The 21,589-nt window shown below is 41.7% G+C and overlaps 1 protein-coding gene across 4 annotated transcripts in view; it reads left to right on the forward strand.

The window, feature by feature from the left end:
• Nucleotides 1-3,567: 3,567 nt before the first annotated feature.
• LYST (lysosomal trafficking regulator) overlaps nt 3,568-21,589 on the forward strand; it is a 342,444-nt gene continuing 324,422 nt past the window's right edge. For all 4 annotated transcript variants that reach the window (XM_075862446.1, XM_075862448.1, XM_075862447.1 and 1 more), the window contains exon 1: nt 3,568-3,671. The gene's annotated coding sequence lies outside the window, so the exon portion shown is untranslated. The remainder of the gene's footprint in view (nt 3,672-21,589) is intronic.

A 21,589-nucleotide genomic window follows, 5' to 3' on the forward strand; every position in this document is an offset into this window, starting at 1 on the left:
CACGCTCCAAAAGCCAAATGGCGCTACCTCCCTTCTGAACCATACAGTGTGCCCAAACAGCAGTTTATTTCCACATATATTGCATCGGCATACCCTTTTAACAATTTTTGGGGTGTGTGTCTCCAGTGGCACAAGCTGGGCGCCACATATTGGCATATCTATTGAAAAACCATTTTCACTCTGCAACATCGCGTGCACACCAATTTCTGCCAATCACCTGTGGGGTTAATATGCTCACTACACCCCTAGGTGAATACCTTGAGGGGTGTAGTTTCCAAAATGGGGTCACTTCTGGGGGGATCCACTGTTTTGGTCCCACAGGGACTTTGCAAATGCGACATAGCGACCAGAAACCAATCCAGCAAAATCTATGTACTCCAAAAGCCAAATTGCGCTCCTTCCCTTCTGAGCCCTACTCTGTGCCTAAACAGCAGTTTATGACCACATATGTGGTATTGCTGTACACAGGAGAAGTTGCTTTACAAGTGTTTGGGTGCTTTTTTTCATTTATTTGTTGAGAATATGAAACATTTTCAGCTAAAACTACGTCTTATTGAAGAAAAAGGATTTTTTTTATTTTCACTGTCCAATTTTAATAAAATCTATGAAACACCTGTGGGGTCAAAATGCTCACTACACCCCTAGATGAATTCCTCAAGGGGTGTAGTTTCGTGAATCGAGTCACTTTTGGGGAGTTTCCACTGTACTGGTTCCTTAGGAGCTTTGCAAAAGTGACCTGGTGTCAAGAAACCAATCCAGCAAAATCTGTGCTCCAAAAGCCAAATGACACTCCTTCTCTTCTGATCTTTGCCGTATGCCCAAACAGCAGTTTATGACCACAAATGGGGTTTTGCCGTACTCCAGAGAAGTTGCTTTACAAATGTTGGTGTTCTTTTATTCCTTTATTTGTTGAGAAAATGAAAAATGTTGAGCTAAAGCTACGTCTTATTGGAAAAAAAGGATTTTTTTTATCTTCACTGACCAATTCTAATAAAATCTATGAAACCCCTGTGGGTTCAAAATGCTCACTACACCCCTAGATGGATTCTTCAAGGGGTGTAGTTTCCTAAATGGAGTCACTATTTTGGTGTTTTCACTGTTTTGGTCCCTTAGGGGCTTTGCAAATGCGACGTGGTCTCCGCAAACCATTCCTGCTAAATTTGAGCTCCAAAAGCCAAGTGGCGCTCTTTCCCTTCTAAGCTCCGCCGTGTGTCCAAACAGCCGTTTATGACCACATGCGGGGTATTGTTTTACTCGGGAGAAATTGCTTTACAAAAGCAGTGGTGCATTTTCTCCTTTTAGTCCTTGTGGAAATTAGAAAAAATTAGCTAAACCTACATTTTCTTTGAAAGAATGTAGATTTTAATTTTCACAGCCTACTTCCAATAATTTCTGCAAAAAACCTGCGGGGTCAAAATGCTCACTATACCCCTAGATAATTTCCTCAAGGGGTATAGTTTCCAAAATGGGGTCACTTTTGGGGGATTTCCACTGTTTTGGTGCCGCAAGAGCCTTTCAAACCCGACATGGAGCCTAAAATATTTTCTAATAAAAAGGAGGCCCCAAAATCCTCTAGGTGTTCCTTTGTTTCTGAGGCTGGTGCTTCAGTCAATAAGTGCACTAGGGCCACATGTGGGGTATTTCTAAAAACTGCAGAATCTGGGCAATAGATATTGAGTTGCGTTTCTCTGGTAAAACTTTCTGTGTTACAAAAAAAATAGATGAAAAATGAATTTCTGCAAAAAAAAAAAGAAATTTGAACATTTCACATCTACTTTGCCTTAATTCCTGTGAAACATCTAAAGGGTTAAGAAACTTTCTAAATGCTGTTTTGAATACTTTGAGGGGTGAAGTTTTTAAAATGGGGTGAGTTATCAAGGGTTTCTAATATATAAGGCCCTAAAATCCACTTCACAACTGAACTGGCCCCTGTAAAAATAGCCTTTTGAAATTTTCTTGAAAATGTGAGAAATTGCTGCTAAAGTTCTAAGCCTTGTGATGTCATAGAAAAATAAAAGGATGTTCAAAAAACGATGCCAATCTAAAGTAGACATATGGGGGATGTTAATTAGCAACAATTTTGTGTGGTATTACTATCTGTCTTACAAGCAGATACATTTAAATTTTGAAAAATGCTAATTTTTGCAATTTTTGCGCTAAATTTTGGTGTTTTTCACAATTAAATACTTAATGTATCGAGCAAATTTTGCCAGTAACATAAAGTCCAATGTGTCACGAGAAAACAATCTCAGATTCGCTTGGATAGGTAAAAGCATTCCGAAGTTATTATCACATAAAGTGAAACATGTCAGATTTGAAAAAATTGGCTGTGTCCTGAAGGCCAAAACAGGCTGTGTCTTGAAGGGGTTAACTCCATATGGGACATGATCCACTTGGCCTTTTTATATAAGCCAGTGTCTGGAGACATTAGCGTTTCTAAAATCATAAAATAAATGTCTTCAGGCACTGTTTTTACGTCAATCGCCACACTTTTCTCTATTCAGTGCCACCTATAAACGCGGAGTGCGCGTCCTGCTCCCTCACTTGGGGCAAACAGAATGCTGTTGTGCCGTACTCACGCTGGGCGCAGGCAGGTGACGAGTCAGACTGTGATTCGTGACCTGCCTGCAGTCACTAAGGTCAACATAAGCAAATTAAATTTGCTTTAGGGCGGATTTACACGAGCGTGTGCGTTTTGCACGCGCAAAAAACGCGTTTTGCGCGCGCAAAAGGCAATTAACAGTTCCGTGTGTCATCACCATATGATGCGTGGCTGTGTGATTTTCGCGCAGCCGCCATCATTATGACACTGTTTGTATGTTTGTAAACAGAAAAACATGTGGTGCTTTTCTGTTTTCAAACATACTTTTTACTGCTGTTGCGCGAATCACACGCGTCCCACGGAAGTGCTTCCATGTGCTGCGCGTGACTTTCACGCACCCATTGACTTCAACATATATCACGTTCACATATATATACTTGAGAAAGGCCCCATGGAGTAGGGCTGAAACGTCGCATGTGGTGAATAAATCCACTTTTTTCACTATCAAGGTGTGCTGTCTCGTATTTTGAAAGGATTACTATATATATATATATATATGTACTTTATAATGTATACACATTCACAGAACCACCTTTTCTTGAAATTGTATTAAATTCTTCTACATATTACTATCCTTGCTCAGGCATATGGCCACCAAATATTGATCCGCCTTTGTTTTGGACTGCCTGATATTTATTTGATACATTTTCTTCTGTCTCTCCCCTATGCTAGTGGGATGGGCACTATGTTTTCTTCCCCTGCCTCGTACAGTCTGTCACCTACAGGACAAGCTTTGTAGCTAATTCACACTTCAGGATTTAACCAGAATGAGCAAAATGTCATTTGGAATAGCCGCGTTATTTTCTCTTCAGAGCCGCCCTCACAAACAAAACAACATAATCACTATTAACTTTACGCGTGCGCAAGACATTATATCACCGAGCGGTGAGCTACTGCAGATGACGCGATACTTCCTAGCTCAAGGCCAAGTCTCGCGACATTTGTAGCGTCTGAGGGGAAATACGCAGCGCATGACTATCAGGCTGACCAAGTGCTGCCGGGACTCTGTTGCGCTGTGTGCCGGCGGAGGGACTGTGCGGCTTTCCTTTGCTGGCGTTGGTGACTTTAGGTAAGTCGCCCATTTGATTTCTTCTTCTTACTTGATAGTATTTTAAATGCGCTGTTTAAATGAATATGACGTGTTTATTGTCATCAATATAATACGCGGTACCGCTTCATTTTTTTTGGGTGACTTACCTACAGTGCACCTGTGTGGTGTGTGGTGTTTGGTGTATGGAAAGCTGTGTGTGCATGGTGCAGAGGCAGCAGAGCTAATAGTGTTTAGGGAGTGAGTCTACATGGTGTGCAGCTGATGTCAGACATGTATGACATAACATTTAGGCACGAGATGTTCTGTAGAACTGTGTGGGATGTTATATCAGGAGACATCATCTGTATATGTGAATTTATCCGAACATTTCTTACATGCATATGCCATATTTGGGGACATCATCTGTTCGCTTACGGTTTCTGTGACACTGTTGGATCCGGTGACATCTGTACTCCGGTGTGACATGTACGGATGTCCTCTGAAATGATGGTCACATCTCTGAAATGTTTTGCAGAATTACATTGGATGGACGTGTATTTGTGTGCGTAATCTGTTTTGTAGAATTGCGTGATATTATTATGGGAAACACTCCATGCCCCAAAACACATAGGACTCTAAGCCTTTGACTGTCAAGTGGGCTGTTCACACCAGTCACTTGCCAAGCGGTAACCTCCACTTAAAAGTCAAATGCCTAATTTGCATATCAAGCACCATAATTAACGAGACTGATATCTCCGGAACGTTGGAGGCGAAAACGGTGAAAACGAAAACGGTGAAGCGCCACCAATCTAACCGTGATGTCGGCTGCAGTTTTTTGGGCAGCTGAGTTCCGCTTTAAACCCTTAATGACCAGTTACATTTTTTTGTTCTTGCCTCCTCTGTCTTTCAGCAGCCATGATTTTTTTTCCATTGACGTGGCTGTATATTGCCTTTTTATGCAGGAGAAATAAGTGGCTGTGTAATGTATTTTTACGGCGTGACTATAGAAATAAGTGATTTTCGCCATTCTTTTTGTTTGTTATACCATTCACGTTTCCAGTTAACCTGAAGAATTTATTTTATAAGTTATCACGGTCATGTCCATACTTAATATGTGTAGGTTTTTGTTTTCTTGTAATGTATAGGCAATAAAATATATATTTTATTCTAAATAATGACTGTTTTTGGTAGACCTTCCTTAATTATTATTTTTTACATTTTATTTTTAACTTTTTAAAAAACTTCCTTTTTACTTAAAATGTATAAGCATTCTCGTGTACGCTAGTACATTATACTGTGTCATTATAACATAGTGTGCCTTAACAGCAGGCTTATGAACAGACTGCCCTGGGGTCCTTTCTAGGTCCGGATGGCTGACTGCAGTGGGTTCCCCCAGTCTCCAATCTCCCTACAGTGGGGGAGCTGGTTGATGATTCGGTTCTACCCTGCATTCAGTTGTATCCTCGTCCTTAGGCCGGATTCACATGGGTGTGTTTGGTCCGTGATATATGGTCCATATGTCGGACGCATTTTCCAACCTATCGGATAGCGCTCGGTCGTGTGCAAGAGCCCTTACCTGATTTAGAAAATTTGGGTTATGGCCAGCCAGCATTACTGCGGGGGCAAAGATAAAAAACCTGTTTTTATGTAAAAAAATAAAATAAATAACCCCCCCCTTTTTCCAATTTTCCCCAAAAGTAATGTAAAAAAAAAAAAAATAGACATAATTGTTTCCGCCGTGTCTGTAAAAGTCCAAACTATTACAATATAACTTTATTTAACCTGCTAGGTAATTTTTTTTTTTTGGCCATGTCTTCTCACAAGGAAGATGCATAAAAAGTGATCAAACAGTCGCGTGTACCCCAGCTTGCCACATAAAAAAAGCCCTCACACCACTCAATTGATGGAAAAATAAAATAAGTTATGGGTCCCAGAATATGGGGACACACAAGTTTTTGTTTTTTTTCAACTGGTTCCCGACCGCTGGCTGTGTTTTTACGGTCAGCGGTCAGGGTCCTTAAAACCCACGCCAAACACTATTTACGGCGTTAGTTTTAACTTGCTGCCCGCGCGATCGGGCAGCTGAATGTTGGGTCTCCGGCTGTCAGTGACTGCCGGGGACCCTGAGGAGAAGATAGAAGCATCGAAAGCTGTCTTCTCCGATCTCTTTTACACAGCGCTCAATGAGCGCTGCGTATAGGAATAGAGGCTGCACTGCTGTCTCTATTGGTCTCGGCGATCATGTGACTGGTCACATGATCGCTGGGTGCTGTTACTGACAGACTGCTGCTGGGTCTTACTAGACCCAGCACAGCCCTATTAGTGACAATCATCACTATGAGAAGGCTGATTTCTGCTGTAACGTTCCCCCCCCCCCTGCCAATCATTGTCGTGACGCTAGCGCTGACCCAATTACCCTAATATATACATGTAATATATTAAAATTTACGGTAGACAATGATGATTACAAATAAAAGGTCTATTTTAGGGTAAAACTATGTTATTACCAAAAAAAATAGCAGAAAAGTAAAAAAGCTTATTTTTTTACTATTATTTTCAAACTTTAAGCCTAAAAATGCTAAAATAGCAAAAAGGATGTGTATAAAAATGATAAAAAAAAGAAACCTGCACTATCTACAGAAAAAACATCGCAAAAATCACGTCGTTAGCCCAACAAATAAAAAAGTTATAGCCGTTTAACTAACACGTGCTAAAAATTTCTAAACGGTGTCTGGTCCTGAAGGCTCAAAATAGCCCGGTCCTGAACTGGTAAAAAAAGTAAATAATTAGTTTTTTCTTTGTAAACGTGTTAAGCGTAAACAGACCATTAATTTTGTATCGCCTTAATTGTATTGACCCACAGAATAAAGTTAAGTAGTTTTTACTGCACGGTAAACGCTGTAAAAACGAATCCCAAAAAACAACGGACGAATTAGGTTTTAATTCCACCCCAAAAATAATTTTTGTAGCTTCTCAGTATATTATACAGTACAGTAAATGGTGGAAAATACAACTCCTCCCGCGAAAATAGTGACGGAAAAATGGCCGTGGCTGCAAGGGATTAAATATATTATTTTATAGATCATAATAAATGAACAATGTTTACCGTATACTTGGGGCCCATGCACACGACCGTCGCCGTGTGCACCGTCCGTGATTACGGCACGGACGGCCGCGGATTGTCAGCAGTGTACATGTTAACCTAATGGGCTGGTGAGCACACATGCTCAGTCACACTCCCTGCAGCCAGGTCTCTGCATATTGATCCTCCGTTCACAGCAGAGCAGCAAATAGAAAAAGCGTTCTGTCCTGCTTGTCAGGAAAGGTGCAGAGCCTCAGCAGTAGCATGGCAGTATAGCTGTGAAGACTTTTTCTCAGCTTGTTAGCGTGGTAAACTTTGCATTCTGACAGATGATATGAACCTTGCACGTGCCCACTCAGTCTTTGCTTTATTTCATTATGTTTTCATTGATTTCTAAGGCAGCGCATACTCTGGATGTCACACAGTATCTTCACCACTCTGGATCCAATGTTATTTACCTGCAGTGAGTGCAGCACAGATTAGCCGCAGCACCAAGGCGGATACAGAGAGGCAAACAAAGTTGAGAAAAGTATTTTTATGTGAAAAGTTGGCAATTATTTTAAAACGACTATTAAAAGCATTTCTGAACTTTTTAGGAAATGATGTGGAGCTGTAATACAGAATGCAGATGATACAAGAATGAGCCTACTTCCTTAAAACTTTAAAAAAAAAACAACAAAAACAAAAAAACAGATTTAAAACTTTTAGTACAACCACTTTAATAAACCATATTCTTATAGTTATGAACTTATGTGATCGATAGCAGCTTGATCCTGCATGTCAGAGACACGTAGGAGCCACTGTCACCGAAGCCGTCAGTCCTGCTGACCTGACAGATTCGGGTATCAAAAAAAAAAGTTTACTTTTTCTAATAAAAAAAAAAATTGCAAAGTTACACTAAACACTATAATACATTGTTTAGTAGAAAAGGTCTTCAAAAGCCTTTTAGACCAAATTTGCATCCGTATTCCAGTATAATGAATGGGATTTTATGAAATTCAGTTCACACTCTACAGTTGAAGACTGGGTCTATTTAAAGCATGCTGCACTTCTAGTGCTGCCCATAGGCGACTACCCTGTACCCTAATAACCATCCCCTTTAGAGCTTGAAAACATGACTGTGGTTATCACCCAAACCGGAGGTGCCTACTACAGATAAAACAGTTTAGAAGTTGTTGCTTCTTGTCATTACTGCGTAAAGCTTGGTTTACACAGGTAGATATGTGTCCATATAGAGTGCCGATCACCGATAGTGTTAGGTTGACCGGCTCTTGCTTTAAAAGCCCTTTTACTCCGGCAAGTTTAAACTGTATTGTGGCGTACGATCGTTCAATTCCTATACAGTTTATATTGTGCTGCTGACAACGATGATTTTCAGAGCAGCATAAAAGAGCAATTCAGCCAACGAATGAGCGTTTTCTCGTTCGTCGACTGATCGCTGCCATGTTTACTCAGGGCAATCATCGGGAATAAGTGTTTGTACGAAAATTCATTCGCCCGATCCTTGGCCCGTGGAAATGGGCCTTTATGTTCTAGATGCCTGTGGAGGGGCCCTCGGAAGGTACTGATTTTGCTTGCGCAGATCCAGCAGTTAGGAAGTCTTCAGGGCAATGTTCTCTGAACGTTTTTTTTCCTTCTGGAGAAGAGCTATTTTACCTACCTATTCTAATTGAGCATCTTCCTAAAGACCCCCTACCAGCTCGGTCGCTGCAAGGAGTTTTCTAAAACCACAGCCACAATTGCAGCTCTAATTGCATGTGTTTCTTTGTGACTTTCAAAACATCTGACTGGTTGGAAATGTTGTGACCGTTACAACGTTTCTTGTGATTCTTTAAAGAGAATAATTGAAGTTGCATTGATACTATGATTTTCACATGACTTTTAGGGGCTTTAGTCAAGGTTTTTAGCAGTCACATTCCCTCTTGCTGATCAGTTTTTTTGAGGTCATATGACTGGCTAGTCAGCTGTCTGCATGTAGAGATGAAATTCATGTGGTTCCCAGCATAATTTATGTGAGGATAATAACCCTTTACATAATGCAGGATATAGCTAATACATCACTTTAAAATAATTGGTGCAAACCCACAGAAAAGAGCATTTTGGTAACTAATGGCTTGTCCGATACTGAGAGCCCCATTTTCAAATAAAGCCATTCAAATGAATTGAATGTGTGACCATGTAATACATGGCTGCGTAGGGTCCACCAAAACGGTAGTCGCTCTTTAATGGTACCTCCGGTCTGGCTCAGAGGCGGGCAATGATGACAGACTCCCCCTCTCTATGAAATCCATATGACCTACTATGGCATGATTCTAAAATCCATCTTTCTCAGAATATCTTGTTGACATCGCAGATTTCTAAATGTGATAGAAAATCTCTTAGATATTGATTAACCCCTACCCGCACGAGTAAGTAACTATATGTCGTCGCAGGAGGTTACTTCCCGCACGAGGACGTATAGTTAATGAGTTGTTTCCGGTGCACACTGTCGGCGACACTCCACTCTTGCCGGCCAGCGGTCCTTTGCCGCTGATTTCGGCGAATTAACCCCTTAAATTCGGCGATCGGTTGCAATCACCGAAATTTAGGGGTTTCTAGCATATCGGCAGACCCCGGTCCAAAATCGCGAGGTTTGCCGATAGCATGGCAAACGGAAGCCAAACAATGGCTTCCATGTCTGCAATGGACAGAAGCCCATCAGGACCAACCTTCGGCTGGTCCTGATAGGCTTCCTGTCAGAGTGACAGGAAGTCACTGTGTCGTTCCCGATGCACACTGTCGGTGACAAGGTATGCATCGGGAACTGGGAGATCAGCTTTCCCCGACAACTGAAACTCCAGTGTTGCCGATCAGCGGCTCATTCCCGCTGATTTCTTCAATTAACCAGTTAAATGTGGTGCTCGATTGCGATCGCCACATTTAGGGGGTTTGTAGCACATCAGCAGCCCCATGCAATTGTGGGGGTTGCTGATTCTTGTGATGGCATCCAGAGGCCAGGCAACGGCCTCCGGGTCTGCCATGTATGGAAGCCTATGAGGACCACCTTCTGTGTTACAGATATTTTTTATTACAAATGAATTTCGGCAAAAAAAATGAAATTTGTAAATTTCACCTCTAATTTGCCTTAATTCCTGTGAAACGCCTAAAGGGTTAAAATACTTTCTGAATGTGGTTTTGAATACCTTGAGGGGTGCAGTTTTCAAAATGGGGTGATTTATGGGGACTTTCTAATATAGAAGGCCCTCAAAACCACTTCAGAACTGAACTGGTCCCTGAAAAAATGGCCTAGTGAAATTTTCTTGAAAATATGAGAAAGTGTTGCTAAAGTTCTAAGCCTTGTAACGTCCTAGAAAAATAAAAGGATGTGAAAAAAAAAACTGATGCAAACATAAAGTACACATATGGGGGATGTTAACTATTAACTATTTTGTGTGGTATAACTATCTGTTTTACGAGCAGATATGTTTAAATTTAGAAAAATGGAAATTTTTTCACATTTTTGCAAATTTTGAAGTTTTTCACAAATAAATATTGAATTTATCGCCAAATTTTTTCAGTAACATAAAGTCCAATATGTCACGAGAAAACAGTCTCAGAATCGCTTGGATAGGTAAAAGCATTCCGGAGTTATTAGCACATAAAGTGACACATGTCAGATTTGAAAAAATCGCCTGCGTCCACAAGGCCAAAACAGGCTGTGTCTTAAAGAGGTTAAAGTAATTATATAATTTGCATTTTGTTTTTTATAAGGGTCTGTCTTGACTCATATATTTGTCAATATATTGAATTTTCCAGTTTTCCAAAATCATACTGCACAACTTGCCAGTACACAGCTAATATATTTCCTGCTAGACATCAGAATGGTTTTCACTTTTACTGCCTTGTGACCGCACATGATCTCATGTGATTTTAGTATTCTTAAATGAAAGAGGCTCTGTCACCAGATTATAAGTGCCCTGTCTCCTACATAATCTGAACGGCGCTGTAATGTAGATAACAATTGGTTTTTATTTTGTAAAACGATAATTTTTGAGCAAGTTATGGACAATTTTAGATTTATGCTAATTAGGTTCTTAATGCGCAACTGGAAGTTTTTTGACTTTTGACCAAGTGGGCGTTGTGAAGAGAAGTGTTTGACCGTGACCTATAAGCGTCATACACTTCTATTCATTCCAGCCCAGCTTCTTTCACTGCACAGCGTGATCTCACGAGATAACGCTGTGCTGTCACATACTCCCACAGTAACCGAAGTGTCTTGAGAGTGAATAGACATCGCCTCTTACTCACACAGCACAGCGTGATCTCGCGAGATCACGCTGTGCTGCAAGTCCCACAGTAACTTGACTGAAGTGTCGGGAGTATGAATAGACATCGTATCCTGGCTGGAGGTAATGTCTATTCACTCTCAAGACACTTCGGTAAAGTTACTGTTAGAGTAAGTGACAGCACAGCGAGATCACGCTGTGCTGTGAGTACAGATGGAAATGAATGAAGAGAAGTGTATGATGCTGATTATTCAGCGTATGTGTATGTGTATGTCTTTACAACGCCCACTTGGTCAAAAGTTAAAACACGCCCAGTTGGGCATTAACCCCTTCCCGCATCTTGGCGTAAATGAACACCCAGGTGAGCAGTAACTTCGCGCACCTGGGCGTGCAGTTACGTCCGCGCTTTAACAGTTAACCGCCGCACGGCGCTACACCGCAGCAGCGGTTAACTGTGCAGGGTGTCTGCCCTGTTCTCCCCCATGCCGATCAGCGGCCTGTCGCCGCTGAAATCGGCAATTAACCCCGTCGATGTGGTGGTCGATTGCGATCGCCGCATTGAAGAGGTTTAGAGCAGATCGGCAGCCCCCCACATGCGTTTGCGGGGGCTGGCGATCCTTATCACGGCAACCAGAGGCCAGACAATGGCCTCCGGGCTGCCATGTACGGAAGCCTCGGAGGAGCAGCCTCCGCTGGTTCACCGAGGCTTCCGGTCCGTGTCACGTCACAATGACAGTTGGTAGGTAGTGTAATGTGTTCTAGCAGCGATCAGAGCTGCAAGTCTAAGGGTATGTGCACACACACTAATTACGTCCGTAATTTACGGACGTATTTCGGCCGCAAGTACCGGACTGAACACAGTGCAGGGAGCCGGGCTCCTAGCATCATAGTTATGTACGACGCTAGGAGTCCCTGCCTCGCTGCAGGACAACTGTCCTGTACTGTAATCATGTTTTCAGTACGGGACAGTTGTCCGGCAGCGAGGCAAGGACTCCTAGCGTCGTACATAAGTATGATGCTAGGAGCCCGGCTCCCTGCACTGTGTTCGGTCCGGAACTTGCGGCCGAAATACGTCCGTAAATTACGGACGTAATTAGTGTGTGTGCACATACCCTAAGTGTCCCCTAGTGGGACAAGTAAAAAATAGATAAAAATATTTTTAAAAAGTGTAATAATAAAAGTTATAAGTGACATAAGCAAAAAATGTTTTTTTTCCTATAGTCTTTTATTATAGGAAAAAAATTAACACTTTAAAAAAAGTACACATTTGATTTCACCGCGTTCGTAACGACCCCAACTATAAAACTGTAATATTAGTTTTCCCGCGCGGTGAACACCGCAAAAAAAAATAAGAAAAAAAACAATGCCAGAATCACTATTTTTTGGTCACCACTCCTCCCAAAATATACAATAAAAAGTGATCAAAACTTCGCATGTACGCCAAAATGGTAACAATACAAACTACAACCTGACCCGCAAAAAAACAAGCCCTTACACAGCTTTTTTGACTGAAAAATAAAAAAGTTATCGCTGTCAGAATATGGTGACACAAAAAATAATTTAATTTATAAATAACTGATTTTATTGCACAAACGCTGCAAAACATAAAAAAAATTATATACATATGGTATCGCCGTAATCGTACCGACCCACAGAATAAAGTAGAATGGTCAGTTATAGCCCAGGGTGAACGGCATAAAAAAAAAAAGAAAAAAAATAATTGTCAGAAGTGATGGTTTTTGGTCACCTTGCTTGCATCAAAAAAATTGCTTGTACCCCAAAATGGTACCAATGAAAACTACAGATTGTCCCGCAAAGAATAATCCCTCACACGGCTCCGGTGGAGAAAAAATAAAAAAGTCCTGGCTCTCTGCACATTTTGCATCGCCATATTCTGAGTGTTCCAAAAGCAGATAAGATTGGGCGCCATTTATCCGTTCGACCCCGGGCCACACATCTGCGTATTATTATCTATTTACCCCATTATTATACCCTCTTATATTATGCCCTGATATTCTCCGTGCAGATTACATATGCCCCCACATTATAAACTGGTGTTTTACTGGTATTTCAGACAGAACTCGCAAGCTAAATCTGCACGCCAAATGCCGCTCCCTCCCTTCTGAGCCCTACAGCGTGCCCAAATAGCAGTTTACGTCCACTGATATGGCATCGCCATACCCTGGAGAACCCGGTTAATATTTTATGAGGTATTTGTCTTCAGTGGCACAAACTGGGCATAACATGTAGTGCACTAAAATGGCATATCAGTGGAAAATTGTAATTTTCACTCTGCACCATCCGCTGCATATTAACGCCTTCGCGCACCACGACATAGCATGTCGTAGTGTGGGGGGTGATGTATGGAGCGGGCTCACGTAAAAAATAAAGAATTTGAAACGACAAAATCTCTTTTTTGGTCACCTTGACTCTACCAAAAAATTTAATAAAAAGTGCTCAAAAAGTTGTATGTACCAATAAAAACGACCGCTCGTCCCTCAAAAAAATAAGCTCTCACACCACTCTATTGACAGAAAAAGAAAAAAGTTATGGCTCTTGGAAAGCGGGGAGGGAAAAACTAAAAAGGAAAAGAAAAAAATGGTTCAGTCCGGAAAGGGTTAATTACTTTCTAATGCAAAAACTATTTATGACCACATGTGGGATATTGCCGTACTCTGGAGAAATTGCTTTACAAATGTTGGGCGGATTTTTCCTCCTTTATCCTTTGTGAAATTGAAAAAATTCAACATTTTAGTGTTGCTAGGAGATTGGCTCCCTGCAGTGTGTTCGGTCCGGGAAATGCGGCCGACACACGGACCGTATATCACGGCCGAACACGCTCGTCTGAATTAGGCCTTATTCTAATAAATCCTGCAAAAGGACTTGTGGGGTCTAAATGCCCACAATACCCCTAGATTCTTTAAGTGGAGTAATTTCCAAAATGGGGGTCACTTTTGGGGGGTTCCCACTTTTTTGGCCTCTCAGGGGCTTTGCAAATGCGACATGGCACCCAAAAACTATTTCAGCTAAATTTGAGCTCCAAAAGCCAAATAGCGCTCCTTCCCTTCTAAGCCCTGCTGTGGGTCCAAACAGCAGTTTATTACCACATATGGCATATTTCCGTAATTGGGAGAAATTGTTTTACAAATGTTGGGGTGTTTTTCTCCTTTATTCCTTGTAAAAATTAAAAATGGCTACCTTTTTCCAGAAAAAAAAGTCGATTTTTGCCTTTACAGAATAATTTAAATGAATTCAGCAAAACAACTGTTGGGTCAAAATGCTAACTTTACCCCTAGAAAAATTCCTTGAGGGGTGTAGCTTCCAAAATGGGGTCACTTTTGGGGGGTTTCCACTATTTTTTTCCCTATAGTGCATTGCAAACGCGACACGTCACTGAAAACTATTCCAGTAAAATCCAAAATCCAAATGGTGCTCCTTCTCTTCTGATCCCTGCTGTGGGTCCAAACAGCAGTTTATTACCACATATGGGGTATTGCTGTAATCGGGAGAAATTGCTTTACATATGTTGGTGTGTTTTTTCTCTTATTCCTCGAAAAAATGTAAAATTTCTATGTTTTTTCAGAAATAAAGTAGATTTTCATCTTCACATACGAATTCAAATTTAGCAAAAAAACTGTGGGTTCAAAATGCTAACTATACCCCTAGATAAATTCCCTGAGGGGTGTAGTTTCCAAAATGGGGTCACTTTTGGGAGTCTTTATTGTTTTGGCCCCACAAGACCTCTTCAAACCTGACATGGTACCTAAAATATATTTAAAAAAAATAATGAGGCCCCAAAATCCACTAGGTGCTCCTTTGCTTCTGAGGCCTGTATTTCAGTAAATTAGCGCACTAGGGTCACATGTGGGATATTTCTAAAAACTGTAGAATCTGGGTAATAAATATTGAGTTGCATTTCTCGGGTAAAACTTTCTGTGGTATAGCAAAAAATGTATTACAAATTAATTTTGGCAAAAAAATAAATGAAATTTGTAAATTTCACCTAAACTTCGCTTTAATTCTTGTGAAATGCCTAAAGGGTTAAAACACTTTCTGAATGCTGTTTTGAATACTTTGGGGGGTGCAGATTTCAAAATGGGGTGATTTATGGGGACTTTCTAATATATAAGGCCCTCAAAGACACTTCAGAACTGAACTGGTCCTTGTAAAAATACAGACCGCGGCATTTAAATAATTTGCAGAGGGAGTGAGCTCCCTCTGTCATCCATCGGTGGCCCGCAAATAAAATCGCGGGCCTCCGATGGGGTGTCATGGCAGCCGGGGGCCTGATAAAGACCCCCATGTCTGGCCTGGACATATGCTTATTAGGACGTGCCAGATGACAGATGCGTACTAAGTATACCAAAGCATTATAGCAGCGATCTAAAGATCGCATAATAAAGTCCCCTAGTGGGACTAATAAAATAGTAAGCAATGTGAAAAAAATTATTAATAAAAATGACAGTAAAAAAATAAAACCATTTTTTTCCATAAAAAGTGTTTATTTAGTAAAAGTGTAACAAATAAATAAAACTTCACATATATGGTATCGCTGCGACCGTAATGACCCAAACAATAAAGTTAATATGTAATTTAAACCGCAAGGTGAACACCGTAAAAAAAAAAAAAAATGCAAAAAACAATGGCGAAATTGCTATTTTTTCCATTGCCCCCCCAAAAAGTAATAATAAAAGTTAATCAATAAGTTCCACGTACCCCAAAACAGTATCAATCAAAACTACATCTCGTCCCGTAAATAACAAGCCCTCATATCACTACATTGACGGAAAAATACAAAAATCACGGCACTTGGAAAGCGATAATGCAAAAAGAAATAATTTTAGTTCAAAAGTGTTTTTATTGTGCAAAAGCGGCAAAACATATAAAGCCTATACATATGTTGTATCGTCATAATCGTACCGACTCATAGAATAAAGGTAACGTGTTATTTACGCCGCACAGTGAACGTCGTCCATTTAAAACGCATAGAACAATGGCAGAATTTCAGTTTCTATTCCCCCCTCCTCCCAAAAAAAAGTTAATCGAAAATTGATATCTACCCCAAAATGGTGCCATTAAAAAGTACAACTAATCCCGCAGCAACAGTTTTGGCTGGAGGTTAGGAATTTGGCGGTGGCGTTGTTACAGCAGGATATTCCTCTGGACCCTCTTCATTATCTATTGAATGTCCCTCCTAGGTTATTGGAGAAGCCTTCAGCTCAGCTTTTCCGTTACTTTCTTACTGCTGCTAAAACTCTGATTGCTTGGAAATTGAGACAAACTACATCTCCCTCTAAGGGTATGTGCACACGATAACTGCATTTACGTCTGATTTTACGGAGCTGTTTTCAAGAGAAAACCGCTCCTGAATTTCAGACGTAATTGCTCGTACTCGCGTTTTGCGGGTCGTCCATTACGGACGTAATTTGGAGCTGTTCTTCATTGGATTCAATGAAAAACGGCTCCAATTACGTCCCAAGAAGTGTCCTGCACTTCTTTGACGAGGCTGTTATTTTACGCGCCGTCTTTTGACAGCGACGCGTAAAATTACAGGTCGTCGGCACAGTACATCGGCAAACCCATTGAAATGAATGGGCAGATGTTTGCCGACGTATTGGAGCCGTGTTTTCAGGCGTAATTCGAGGCGTAAAACGCCTCCATTACGCCTGAAAATAGGTCGTGTGAACCCAGCCTAACACCGACTTACTGACTAGGATTAGGGAAATTCGCACTATGGAACATATGACAGCCTCACTTGACAACACGCTGGACAGATTTAAAGTGGTTTGGGACCCTTGGGACAAGTATTGGCTACCGATATCTCCAAGTTAGATCTTTGACTGATTTTGTTTTCTTCTCCCCTCCCTTTTGTCTTTCTCCCTTTGTCTTGTCTGATTTGGATTTTCTAATAGTGTTTTGACTTGAAATGTGAATTTAAGTTGTTCTTTATGTCTACCTTTTGAACACTGTCAAATGGATCGTATGGTCTGCCCATACGTCTTTATGTCTTGTGTGTATTTTGAAAACCTTTCAATAAAAATACAATTGAAACCAATTAATCTTGCAAAAAACAAGTCCTCATACAGCTATGTCGACGGAAGACTAAAAAAAGTTATAGCTCTTTGAATGCGACTATAGAAAAACGAATAAAATAGTTTGGTCATTAGGGCCTATAATAGTCTGGTCACTAAGGGGTTAAATACTATAATATTACGAGTACACCAGTAAAATAGACCGTTCTAAACACCAATCAGAGGCATCAATGAAAGAATCCCTCTCTTACACCACAGTCGCTGTAGAGAGCGCCACGCGGATCCGCCTGTAGAGAGCGCCAAGCGGACCCGCTTGTAGAGAGTGCCACACAGACCCCCCTTCCCTGTAGAACTTTTGAACGGCTCGAGGTAGAGGGTTGAAATTTGGTGGGAAATCTACCATTTAACACACAAAAAAAACACCCCCACCCCCTTGGGGACGGTGGGGTGGGCGGGGGCAGCAAAATCTTAAATGGCATGTGGGGTCTAGTGGGGGCTCATTTGAAAGCTCTTTTCAATACGAAAATAATGCCGCAATCGATTTTGAGATATTTAACTTTAAAGTTATCATCTTCATTATCGGCTACCGCCGGTGTTCGCATAACCCAAAATGTACCGCGCGGGTAAAATCCTAAGTGTGTGTGTGTGTGTGAGAGAGAGCTTGGGAAGGTGACTTTAAATTACATATTATTACAATCGGCCTCGGTGATAAAAAATGGACCTTGTTTACGATTGTAACATGATTTCATGTGTACACATTTTGGTAGTCCTATCTCAAAATCGATTGCGGTATTGTTTTCATATTGAAAAGAGCTTTCAAATGAGCCCCCACTCGACACCCCCGTGCCTTTTAAGATTTTGCTACCCTCGCCCACCCCACCGCCCCCAAGGGGGTGGGGGTGTTTTTTTTTTTTTGTGTTAAATGGTAGATTTTATGACCCCGTTAAATCCCACCAAATTTCAACTCTCTAGCTCGAGCTGTTCAAAAGTTATGAGGGTGTTCCAGAACTTTTGGTGGGCACTGTATACTGTCACACAGCCCCCCTCCCCATGTGTATATACTGCCACACAGCCCCCCGTGTATATACTGCCACATAGCCCCCCTCCCTTTGTATATACTGCCACACAGCCCCCCTCCCTTTGTATATACTGCCACACATAAATCCCCCTTGTATATAGTGCTACACAGCCCCCCCCTGTATATTACCACACAGTCCCCACACAAAAAAAAAAGGTGGTACTGATCTTGCCTCGCTCCCGTGACGGACGGAGCACTACACTGCCTCTCGGGCAGGATGCATGCGCAGACGGCGTGATGTGACGTCATCACGCCAGCCTGCGCAGGGAGTCTTCCCAGCGCCTTATAGGCTGCGGGCCTAACGTGGCCTGCAGCCTATAGTATTAATTTGTATCTGCGTCCTGAGGACGCACATACAAGTGAATGTGGCTGTCGCTAGCACCGAGGCCCCCACTCTCTCCCCACTCCTTAGTATTTGGTATAGGACTCCCCATAATTGTAGGCACACACCCCTGTCATACCTTTCCAGCAGTTACAGCAGGGACATCCCTTATTTCCCTAGTAGTCCCATCAGCCCTCACATTCCACTGGCGGTGACAACCGGGTAAACTCCCCCCTTTATTTTAGAAGTTAATAACAGCATGATTTTTCCTCACCCACCCAGCAAATGCTCCCTCAGCCCCTCCTCATAATCACTGAACCTGAGCGCTTTGAAAAACAATGCAGGCTGTTCCAAATTTCAATACTTTGTGACAGATTGCATGTATCTGCTCTCTTATAAGTAAGTCCCTTACTACCGGGAGCTGTCTGTCTAGGACCCCTCAAGGTATTCAGAATAGAGGTCCACCTAATGGCAGTCAAAGCATCTTCCCCTCCTAGTAGTAGCGCTTGTGTTTCCCACTCTCCCCTCCACTTCCCAGTTTGTCGCACAAGCCCCTCACACAACTTGCCTAGTAGTCACAGCAGCTGCTTCGTTTTCCAACTTCCCCAGTAGTCGCCTTTCCTCACAATAATTACAACTGCCCCCTAAACTAGTACACCGTGTTCCAAATTATTATGCACATTGGATTTAAGTGTCCTAAACATTTAATTATTAGTTTTTCAATTAACCCCTTAGTGTCTAAGCCTGTTTTGGCCTTCAGGACCACCCCATTTTTGCAAATCTGACGCGTCACTTTATGTGGTAATAACTCCAGAATGCTTTTACCTATCCAAGCGATTCTGGGATTGTTTTCTCGTGACATGTTGTACTTTATGATACTGAAAAAATTTTGTCACTAAATTCAATATTTATTTGTAAGAAACGCCAAGATTTAGAGAAAATTAGCAAAAATTAGCATTTTTCTAAATTTTAATGTATTTACTTGTAAAACAGATAGTAATACCACACAAAATACATACTAGTTTATATTTCCCATATGTCTACTTTATGTTTGCGTCATTTTTTGAACATTCTTTTATTTTATTTTTTTTAAACTCGTTTTATTGAAGAAACGTAGTACAAATGCAATCATTCCATACACTTAATACAGTACACATTGCAGACATGGATGATAATCTTTAACTTTCCAACTTTACATATAAGGAGAAGTGCATACATGCAATCAGACATTTAACATGAGTCTAGAATCCATCAGAATTACAAAAGCAACTATATTGGAGAACAGTAGCCAAGACAAATTTGAACACTTTGCATAAATGATTTAGATCCACCACCCCAGATGCTCAGACATGTGTTAATGACCTACGCAGGTCGCTATACCTGTGCGGAGTATACTGTGTCCCTGCAGAATCACACCAAGCTTCCCATATCCCATGAAATTTATCAATGCAACCCCTCTGTCTATACATTATTCTCTCATACGGGATAACCGCGTTCACCAGTGCTTTCCACCCTGCCACTGTGGGAGGACGGGGGTCCATCCACCTTAAAGCAATAGCTTTTCGTGCCATAAACAGAATTTCCCGGAGGAATATTTTCAGATAATGTGGCCACTGTTCATCCTGGAGGATACCAAATATACACACTTGTGGGCTTACTGGGACCGGAATATGCATGATTTCCGCAGCAACTCCTACCACCTCCTTCCAAAAAGAGGAGATGACCGGACACTCCCATATCATATGCCAAAAGTCTGAACTAGGGTGCCTGCATCTGTGACATTCTGTGCTCGGATATCTACCCATTTTATGCATTCTAACAGGTGTCAAGTAGCTTTGGTGGACTATTAACAGCTGTATCATCCTATTTTTGGCAGCTGGCGACACGTATAATGGAGAGGTTAGGATCACATCCCAGTCCTCTTCTGCAAGGTCAGGTATCCTCGCAGTCCATCTATCCTTGACCATCAGGGGTGTACTAGCTACCTTGGCTGTAATGAGAGATGTATATATAGCTGATATCAGACCTCTGGGGCCTTGGGACCTAAAAACTCCTATCAGAGGAAGCCGAGTGAATGTCGTGTCAGTGGGGGGGAATTGGGCATTGAGAGCATGACGCAGTTGTAAATATCTGTAAAAAGCAGTCCTGGGTATTGCAAACTCCGACTGCACCTGTGAAAATGATTTGAGGATGTTATCCGTATACATGTCCCCTATAGTACATATCCCCTTTTGAATCCAAAATTGTGGAGCCAGTTCCTCTGATATCTGAGGGAGAAGGGGGTTAGACCATAGTGGCATATCAATTTGTACTCCCGAGTGGCTGTATATGCTCTTCGCAGCCCTCCACACCTGAGAAGCCACCCTATGGATTGGCAACACATTTTTAATTTCGTTCAGGGACCCTTCCAATACCGGCCACAGAGTGGACATATGCATATGGAATGCCAGGTGATGTTCCCTATCTGGCAAGGCCATATTGGCGACCCATACTTTGAGGTATCTTAGTTGCCCCGCCAGATAATAAAGGTAAAGATCTGGCAGCGCCGCCCCCCCTGATGTTTTGGGGCGCTGCAGAGTAGCAAGACTGAGCTTCGATCTATTGGAGCCCCATATAAACCCTGGAAATAGGGCATGTATCTGTTTGAAAAACTTTTTGAACACTGGTGTCGCTGCATGTTCGAGGATATAGAGACATTTAGGAAGAATGACCATTTTTATTAGATTTATTCTACCCGTTACTGCTAGGGGAAGAGTGCTCCAAATCCGAAATTTAGCCTTTATATATTCTAACAATGGCAAGACATTACTGGCATGATCATTCCTATGCTCTTGATTTATAACAATTCCTAAGTATTTAAAAGAGGAGACCACCCTTAATCCATGCATCACTTCCGGCCCTCCCGCCCCCTGTAATGGCATAAAAAAGGACTTGGTCCAATTGACATAAAGGCCAGAAAACCCCCCAAAGATTTCCAAAGTGGTGATTGCCAAGGGCAGTGTCCCCATCGGTTGGGACATAAAGAGAACCATGTCATCTGCATATAGGCCAATCCTATCTTCCCTACCCCCCAAACTAATCCCTTTATATCCATTATGTTGGCGTATGTGTAAGGCTAAGGGTTCTATAGCAAGTGCGAACAGCAATGGGGAGAGGGGGCAACCCTGCCGAGTACCCC

This window comes from Rhinoderma darwinii, chromosome 4, assembly GCF_050947455.1.
Source record: "Rhinoderma darwinii isolate aRhiDar2 chromosome 4, aRhiDar2.hap1, whole genome shotgun sequence".
NCBI lineage: Eukaryota > Metazoa > Chordata > Amphibia > Anura > Rhinodermatidae > Rhinoderma > Rhinoderma darwinii.